At 43.1% G+C, this 8,602-nt stretch overlaps 1 protein-coding gene and 1 non-coding gene across 2 annotated transcripts in view; both read left to right on the top strand.

Moving 5' to 3' along the window:
- The window catches only part of ITM2C (integral membrane protein 2C), a 350,051-nt gene that overhangs the window by 67,380 nt on the left and 274,069 nt on the right, over nucleotides 1-8,602 (top strand). The gene's annotated exons all lie outside the window — the stretch shown is intronic.
- Nucleotides 180-283, top strand: LOC126933222 (U6 spliceosomal RNA). The gene has a single exon (XR_007718469.1). It is a non-coding gene; the product is annotated as a U6 spliceosomal RNA (small nuclear RNA).

Genomic DNA, 8,602 nt, shown 5'->3' with positions numbered 1-8,602 from the left:
AAAGACATTACAAAAATGAAAAGTACAGGTTACTATCTCCCATGGACAGAGACGGGAAAACAGCAACAAAACATTAGCAAGTCAAATCCAGCAATAGTTAAAAAGAATAATACATCATGACTAAGTGGGACTTATTCCAGGAATGCAAGAATTCTTTAACATTTAAAAATCAGGAAATGGTGCTTCCTTTGGCAGCACATACACTAAAATCAGAACAATACAGAGATTAGCATGGTCCCTGCACTAGGATGACACACAAATTTATAAAACATACCATTAAAAAAAATCAGGAGGCCGGGCACTGTGGCTCACGCCTATAAGCCCAGCACTTTGGGAGGCTGAGGTGGGCAGATCACGAGGTCAGGAGTTCGAGACCAGCCTGGCCAACACGATGAAACCCCATCTCTACTAAAAATACAAAAATTAGCCAGGCATGGCATGGTGGTGTATACCTGTAATCCCAGCTACTTAGGAGGCTGAGGCAGGAGAATCACTTGAACCTGGGAGGCAGAGGTTGTGGTGAGCCAAGATTGTGCCATTGCACTCCAGCCTGGGCAACAGAGCAAGACTTTGTCTCAAAAAAAAAAAAAAAATCAGGAAATGAATATCACCAGATTGACTTTATTATTTCCTTTATTATTTCCAAAATAAAGGGAAAAAAAAGATAATTTCAATAGATCCAGAAAAAGTGAAAATATAATAAAATACCTGTTCATGATTTTTTACTCTCAGAAAACTAAGAATAGAAAGTAACTTTTTAAATATAATGAAACATATAAACAAAATCCTATGACTAACACTATACTTAAATGTGAAATACTAAATACTTTCCTACTCAATTTGAGAACCAGACAAAAATGTCTACTGTCACCATTTCCATTTAACACTTACTAGAAATCCTAGACAATGCAATAAGGTGAGAAAAAGAAATAAAAAGAATAAACCCAAAAGGGAGGAAATATAACTACCATATTTTGCAGATGACTATATACTTGGAAAATCTAAAGGAATGAATAAGCTATTAGAATTAATTAGTAATTTCAGTAAAGTATCTGGATTCAAGGTTAATATGCAAAAATAAATTGTGTTTTTGTATACTAGCAAATTACAAGTTTAAACAACAATAGACAAACAATATCCTTTTCAGAAGCATCAAAACCACTAACAATACAGGTAAATCTAACAAAAGATGTTCAAGAACACTACACTGAAAATCATAGAACTTTTGCTGAGAGAAATTAAAGAAAGCCAAAATAAATGGAAAGGTATATTTGTGAATTGAAGACTAAATATTCATATGTAAATTATCCCCAACTGATTCATAGATTCAATATAATTTTAATAAAATTCAAGTGGAATTGTTTGTGGAAACTGACAAATTGATTTTAAAATATAAATGAAAATGCAAAAGACCAAAAGAGTCTTGAAAAAGAATCACAATGTTTTAACTTCATATAAAGTTACAATAACTAAGACAACATGATGTGGGCATAAAGACAAGCATATAAATCAACAGAGACTACAAGAAAGAGAAATACACACATAAGGTCACCAAATTTACAACAAAGACACTGCCACATTTCAGCGGGGAAAAGTATGGTCTCTTCATGAAATGGTGTTGGAGCAATTGAACACCCTACCTCATACCATACACAAAACTTTATTTCAAATGAATCATAGACCTAAACATGCAAGATAAAATAGTAAAGCTTCTAGAGCAGGTAGTATAATATCTTCTTGGCTTAAGGTAGGCAAAGATTTCTTGCAAAAGATCCCAAAACACTAACTATGAATGAAACCACTGACAAATTAGACTTACTTAAAATTAAGAACTTTTGTTCATCAAAAGACACTATTAAGAGAGTGAAAAAAAGCCACAGAATATGTGAAGATATTCACAACACATATCTAACAGAAGACTTCTATGTAGAACATGTAGAAAGAATGTCTAGTAATTAGAAGAACACAAAAATCCCCAATTTTTTTAAAAAATGGGCAAAATAACAGGCATTTCATAACAAAATACTCGAATGACCAATAAACATATCAAAAAGTGCTCAAAAGCATTGTTTTTCAGGGAAAAGCAAAGTAAAAGCTCAATGAGATACCACTATGCCAAGATATCACTATCTATTCACCAAAATGACTAAGATTAAAGAAGAAAAAAAAAAAAAAAAAAACAGAACAAAACAAAAAACCTAGCATCAAATGTTGAGAAGAATATGCTGTTTGAAACACTCATACATTGCTAGTGGAGTGAAAATTAGTACAGCCACTTTGGAAAACTGGCAGTGTCTACTAAAGCCACCCTATGACCAGGCAATTACACTCCCAGGTCTATACCAACAAAAACAAAGCAAAACCAATAAAAGAAACGTCAGGGTTCAAATGTCTTTGTCTCACCTAGGTAACATTTGCAAAAGGGTAAGTTACGATAGGTAGCATTCCATCACCAGCTATCACTTGCCACTTTTTACCTGATTTCTCAGAGTTTAGTTTCTTCTACTTTACAATATGCAGTTGGTTTTATGACCCAGTTCAAAGAAGTTTTGGAATAAAACTGAGTACAAGTAAATACATATAAAAACCCACATGGAGAAAGATGACAAAGGAAGGGAGAAAAAGATGCATATCCTCTGTTCACCTGCTGACTTCCTGGTCCTGCTACTTTCTAGGCTGCAGAGCCCCATGGGGGCTGATGCACCATCTGCCAGCATCTATGCACTTTCAGGCCCAATTTGGGCTTTCCAACATGGCTCCCAGGGACCAGAACAAAAAGTCTGAACTGTCTCACCCAGAAAGTAGAAAAGGGAAGTGGAAGTATTAATATTTATGAATGCCTCTGTATTTGTGAAAACCAGGCCACAGATACTTGGAGTTTCTCAACTCTTGTGAAAATACGGTAGCAGGAAATTAAGAAGGACTTACAGAATCATGTCTGGAGGACCAGAAGAGGGTGCAGCTCAAGGAGGAGGAACAGGAGGTCAACTTCAAGGAGTCCATGGAAGTCAGGGAACCATGTGTTTATGCAAAGGAAAGAGGGCGGAAAAGTCTATTTGACCAAAGTTGACTGAAGTTATTTCTAGGTGAAGTAACATAGTTATGTTAGAGAGAAATAAACCTCTATGTTTGCCTCCTCCCCTTGCAGACATGGCCATGGGGAAAAAAAAAAAAAAAAAAAAAAAAAAAAACGGAAAGACAGAAAGAAACTTCCAAGCCTCTCTCAGGCCTATGAGTTGGCGGGGCACACTGTGACCTTGACTGGACAAGTTAGACCCCAAGCATTTGGATATAGGTTGGAGGAAGCTGAAATGCTCTACATCATAAAGTTGGGGGAATGCCCTTAGAGTTTCTAAAAAACAGCCTGGGAGGAAAAAGAGAAACCTCTGGACCACTGGGGCCAGAGGCAGGAGCCAAGTTGATAAAATAGCCAACCTTTTAAAGAGAGTACAGATATGAGGCTTTAAAAAAAACACCCCCGGAATTTGACACTCCTCCCATTGAGAGGTGGAGTCTATGTCCCCTTTCCGTTAATCTGGGATCTGTGACTGCTTGACCAACAGAATGTTTGAATATGGCAGAAGCAATGCTATGCTGATTTTAGGACCAGGCCTTAAACCACAGGAGGGCCCCAGCCAGCTGGCCATGTGGTGCGCCATATTGGAAGTTGATGCTGCAGCCCTGGTCAAGCTGCCAGGAGATACCCATCTAGAGCAGACACACACCATCTCCACTGAGCTCTGCCCAAACTGCAGGTGTATCACAAAATAAAATAAGACTTATTGTTTTAAATCACTGCTGTAGGGTAGTTTTTTATTTCACAGTAGTATAACTAGAACAGATTTTGAAGTAGGATGCAGTTATAACAAAAACATAAAACATGGGGCATTTGGCTGTGGGACAGAGCAGTGGATGGAAACCTAAAGGTGTTCCAGAAGACGTCAGTGCAGTGTATGGGAAAGCGGAAGAAACACTAGTGCAATCTGGAGGAAGGAGACCCTTGTTATGTAGTGGTAAAAGTTCTGTGAAACTCTCACCGGCAGTCATGGGGAAGTAGAAAATGTACCCAGCAAAATCAATGACCTAGAGAGGTCCAGGCAGTGGAGCTCAGAAAGGTTTCTCATGGGATGGGCCAAGGGGATGAGAACCGAGATTATCTAGGTCTTAAGGGGTGAGATGAAGATCCAGCTACATTTTTGTGTGTACACAGTGATTTTTTTTACTCATACTCTGATATTATTCAACAAAGATTTGAAGTGACTTTTTAAAATACTTTTGAAAATGTATCAGTACAAAGTTAAAGATAAATTGGAGCAAAGAGAGAATGAAAGTGGGACATGAACTAAAACCAGGGACCAGAACTCTGAGCAGAACTGTGGAGCAGAGACAGGGAGGCAGCTGGGAACCCCAGGGATGCTGGAATCCAGGGTTTGAGGTGAGCAGAGCCCAAAAGGGGGGGAGGATTCAGGGGCCCCAGGGGGACCGTGCTCCAGAACGATGCTTTCCAAAGCATGTTCCACTGAATCTGATTTCTGACTGTTTTTTGGTTTGTTTTTTGGTTTTGCTTTGTTTTGTTTTTGAGATGGAGTCTCGCTCTGTTGCCCAGGCTGGAGTGCAGTGGCATGATCTCGGCTCACTGCAACCTCCACCTCCCTGGTTCAAGCAATTCCCCTGCCTAAGTCTCCTAAGTAGCTAGGATTACAGGCACCCGCCACCACGCCCGCTAATTTTTTTATATTTTTAGTAGAGATGGGATTTCACCATGTTGGCCAGACTGGTCTCGAACTCCTGACCTCAGGCAATCTGCCCACCTCAGCCTCCCAAAGTGCTGGGATTACAGGTGTGAGCCACTGCACCCAGCTGACTGTTTAAGAAGAATCTCAGGACATAAGGGTTCTGTGCCCAAGTAATAAAAAATGTGGGTCAACGAGGCTTCTGTCCTTCTCCTGCACCCCCCACCCTGGTTTGCATTTCTCTCCACACAAATTGGGCATACATCCTAGCACCCCAATGGAGGACATCTTCACCGGTGGACAGGCACACGCAGGTCCTGCACATGCGTGGGTCTCTCCCTCTCTCTCCCTTCTCCCTCCCTCTCCCTCTCCCTCCTTCCCCCACCCTCTCGCTCTGGCTCTGACTTGTCACTTGTGTGTCACACGTTTCACTGAGGCAGGATGTGCTCCCTCTGAGCAGAGCCATCTCTCCAGAGTGCTGCTCTCTTTTGCTCCCAACCATTATGGGGCAAGTTAACCTGAGCAAGAGAGTGGCCCAAATGTGCTGACTTCTCTGACTCCCTTGGCAAGAACAAAGCACTTTGGTGTTCCTCGGATGGTTGTTGGGAGGATTAGAACTATTGTGGTTCAGAAATAACCCTTTGATTCTATACCCCATGCCCTAGTCAATAGAAAGACCTGCATTGCAATGTCGTACCCTAGCTGCTAATAACACACCATAACTGAGTTCCCATCTCCCAGTCTTTTTTTTGTTTTTTTTTTGAGACCAAGGTCTCACTCCGTCACCCTGGCTGGAGTACACTGGCATGATCTCAGCTCACTGCAACCTCTGCCTTCTGGGTTTAAACAATTCTTCTGCCTCAGCCCCTGAGTAGCTGGGACTACCGGCGCGTGCCACCAGCCCAGCTAAGTTTTGTATTTTTAGTAGAGATGGGGTTTCGTCATGTTGGCGGCTGGTCTCAAACTCCTAACCTCGGGTGATCCATCCACCTTGGCCTCCCAAAGTGCTGAGATTACAGGCAGGAGCCACCGCACCTGGCCTTCCTGGAGTCTTTTAAAAAAAAATCATTCCAGGCCAGGCACAGCACTTTGGGAGGCTGAGGTGGGTGGATCACTTGAGGTCAGGAATTCAAGACCAGCCTGGCCAACATGGTGAAACCCTGTCTCTACTAAAAATACAAAAATTAGCCAGGTGCAGTGGTGCGCACCTGTAATCCCAGCTACTTGGGAGGCTGAGGGAGGAGAATCGCTTGAACCCAAGAGGCGGAGGTTGCAGTGAGCTGAGTTTGCACCACACTATACTCCAGCCTGAGCGACAGAGTAGGACTCCATCTCAAGTAAATAAATAAAATAACTCCTTTAAATTTAATTCAGCTTAAGTTTTTCTTTTAACAGACCAAGTGTCTCAGTGTTTGTGCAACCCAACTGACTCCAATAGTGTGATCAGGAGACCTCACCTTGAGAAACATTCTTCCTTTGACCTTTGGGCTATTAGAACCAGGAACTGTTAGATACTTCAAAGCTAACAGTCTCAACTTCTGTTTGTCTTTCTTTTTTTGTTTGTTTTGTTTTGTTTTGTTTTTGTTTTGAGACAGAGTCTCACTCTGTCGCCCAGGCTGGAGTGCAGTGGCAGGATCTCGGCTCACTGCAACCTCCGCCTCCCGGGTTCACACCATTCTCCTGCCTCAGCCTTCCAAACAGCTGAGACTACAAGCACCCGCCACCATGCCCGGCTTTTTTTTTTTTTTTTTTTTTTTTTTTTTTTTGTATTTTTAGTAGAGACGAGGTTTCACTGCGTTAGCCAGGATGGTCTGGATCTCCTGACCTCGTGATCTGCCCGCCTCAGTCTCCCAAAGTGCTGGGATTAAGGCATGAGCCACCACGCCCAGCCTGTTTGTCTTTCTTTTCTTTGGAATTCCATCTAGGTGAACCTTGGCAGGCCTCCTGTAGGTGCAGTTTATCTCAATCCCCATCTTCCCTCCTCTTCGGCTGAAATCATATCTCCCCACTGAAGGAGGCCTCACCGTGGTAGTGAGTTGCAAGGAACTTTTCCTTATTTCAGACCCAACTGTGTAGTGGACTTCTTACTGGGAAGATTGAAAGGAGCGAGGATCTTGGCCAGGCCTGGTGGTGCATGCCTGTAATCCCAGCTACTAGGAAGGGTAAGGCAGGAGAATTGCTTGAATCCAGGAGGTGGAGGGTGCAGTGAGCTGAGATTATGCAACTCCACACCACCCTGGACAGAGTGAGACTTCGTCTCAAAAAAAAGGAATCAGAGACCGGGTATGGTGGCTCACGCCTGTAAGTCCAGCACTTTGGGAGGCCAAGATGGGCGGATCACCTGAGGTCGAGTTCAAGACCAGCCTGGCCAACATAGCAAAACCCTGTCTCTACTAAAAATATAAAAATTTGGCTGGGTGCGATAGCTCATTCCTGTAATCCCAGCACTTTGGGAGGCCAAGGCAGATCACGAGGTCAGGAGTTCGAGACCAGCCTGGCCAGCACGGTGAAACCCCATCTCTACTAAAAATACAAAAATTAGCCAAGCATGGTGATGCATGCCTGTAATCCCAGCTACTCAGGAGGCTGAGGCAGGAGAATCACTGGAACCCAGGAGGCGGAGGTTGCAGGGAGCCGAGATTGTGCCACTGTATTCCAGCCTGGGAGACAGAGTAAGACTCCATCTCAAAAAAAAAAAAAAAAAAATTAGCCAGGTGTGGTGGCACAGACCTACAGTCCCAGCTACTTGGGAGGCTAAGGCAGGAGAATCGCTTGAACCCGGGAGGTGGAGGTTGCAGTGAGCCAAGATCGTGCCATTATACTCCAGCCTGGGCGACAAGAGCAAGACTCCATCTCAAAATAAAAGGAATGAGGATCTCTACACTGGGGAACGTATCAGTTTCTTGGTTAAGATTCAGAATAAACACAAACCTAAGTGGTAAGGTGATTAAAGAACCTATGTCAGAGCATTTGGCTTAAAGAGAGAGGACACTCTGGTTGGCTCTGCAAATCCCCTCTGCCTCAGATGACTCCCCCAAACCAGTTGTGGTCATGTCTCTGCCTCTCTGGTCACTGGCTCATGGATGGTCAGGACTAAGCCAGTTTGCACCGATGACATGCAAGGACAGTTTTCCTGGAGCTTCTGTGCAAAACCAGCCAGCCTTCCTCACCCTGTGGCTCTAAACAAGGCCTCGTCTCCCAGCTGCTGCCAGCAGTCATCTTATGGCCATGAGAGGAACCACCAACCTCAGGGTGAACATATTCTCTTTATTGAGGCCAATTTGAGTCAAGATATTTGTTAACTTGTAGATCCTAACTTTAAAAATCTTCAGAATTTATTATGTGAACAGAAGAGGTTTGGGAAGAAATAAAAAGAAACAGGAAAAAATAGGATCCATTTAAGAACCAGGCTTGGGAAGAAGAAAAATTGTCTGTTTGTAAATGACATGATCTTACATATAGAAAGCCCTAAAGACACCACCAAAAACCTGTTAGAACTAATAAACGAATTTCATAAAATTGCAGGATACAAAATCAACATTAAAAAGTGCATTATCGGGGGCAGGACAAGACAGCCAACTAGGTGCAGCCGGGAAACATTTCTCCCACTGAGAGAAACCAGCCTACCAAGTAAACCATCACACCTTGGATTGATCTTCTGAGAGAAAATACTGAAACTGGATAGAGAGGCAACGCAGACATTGAGGCTGAAGATGGAGGAAGCTGGGAAGCCTGCACGGGATTGTCGAGTGCTAGGACCAGATCCTAGTCCTGAACAGGACCTAAGGGAGGAACTGTGAGGCACCATTCTCCTGTCGCAGGCCCCTGGGATCCCAGCTACAGGAGAACCCAGCGACCCCCACAGACAT

This window comes from Macaca thibetana, chromosome 12, assembly GCF_024542745.1.
Source record: "Macaca thibetana thibetana isolate TM-01 chromosome 12, ASM2454274v1, whole genome shotgun sequence".
Classification (NCBI taxonomy): Eukaryota; Metazoa; Chordata; class Mammalia; order Primates; family Cercopithecidae; genus Macaca; species Macaca thibetana.
Note: the sequence above shows the minus strand (reverse complement) of the source record. Positions and strands in the feature narration are given on the sequence as shown.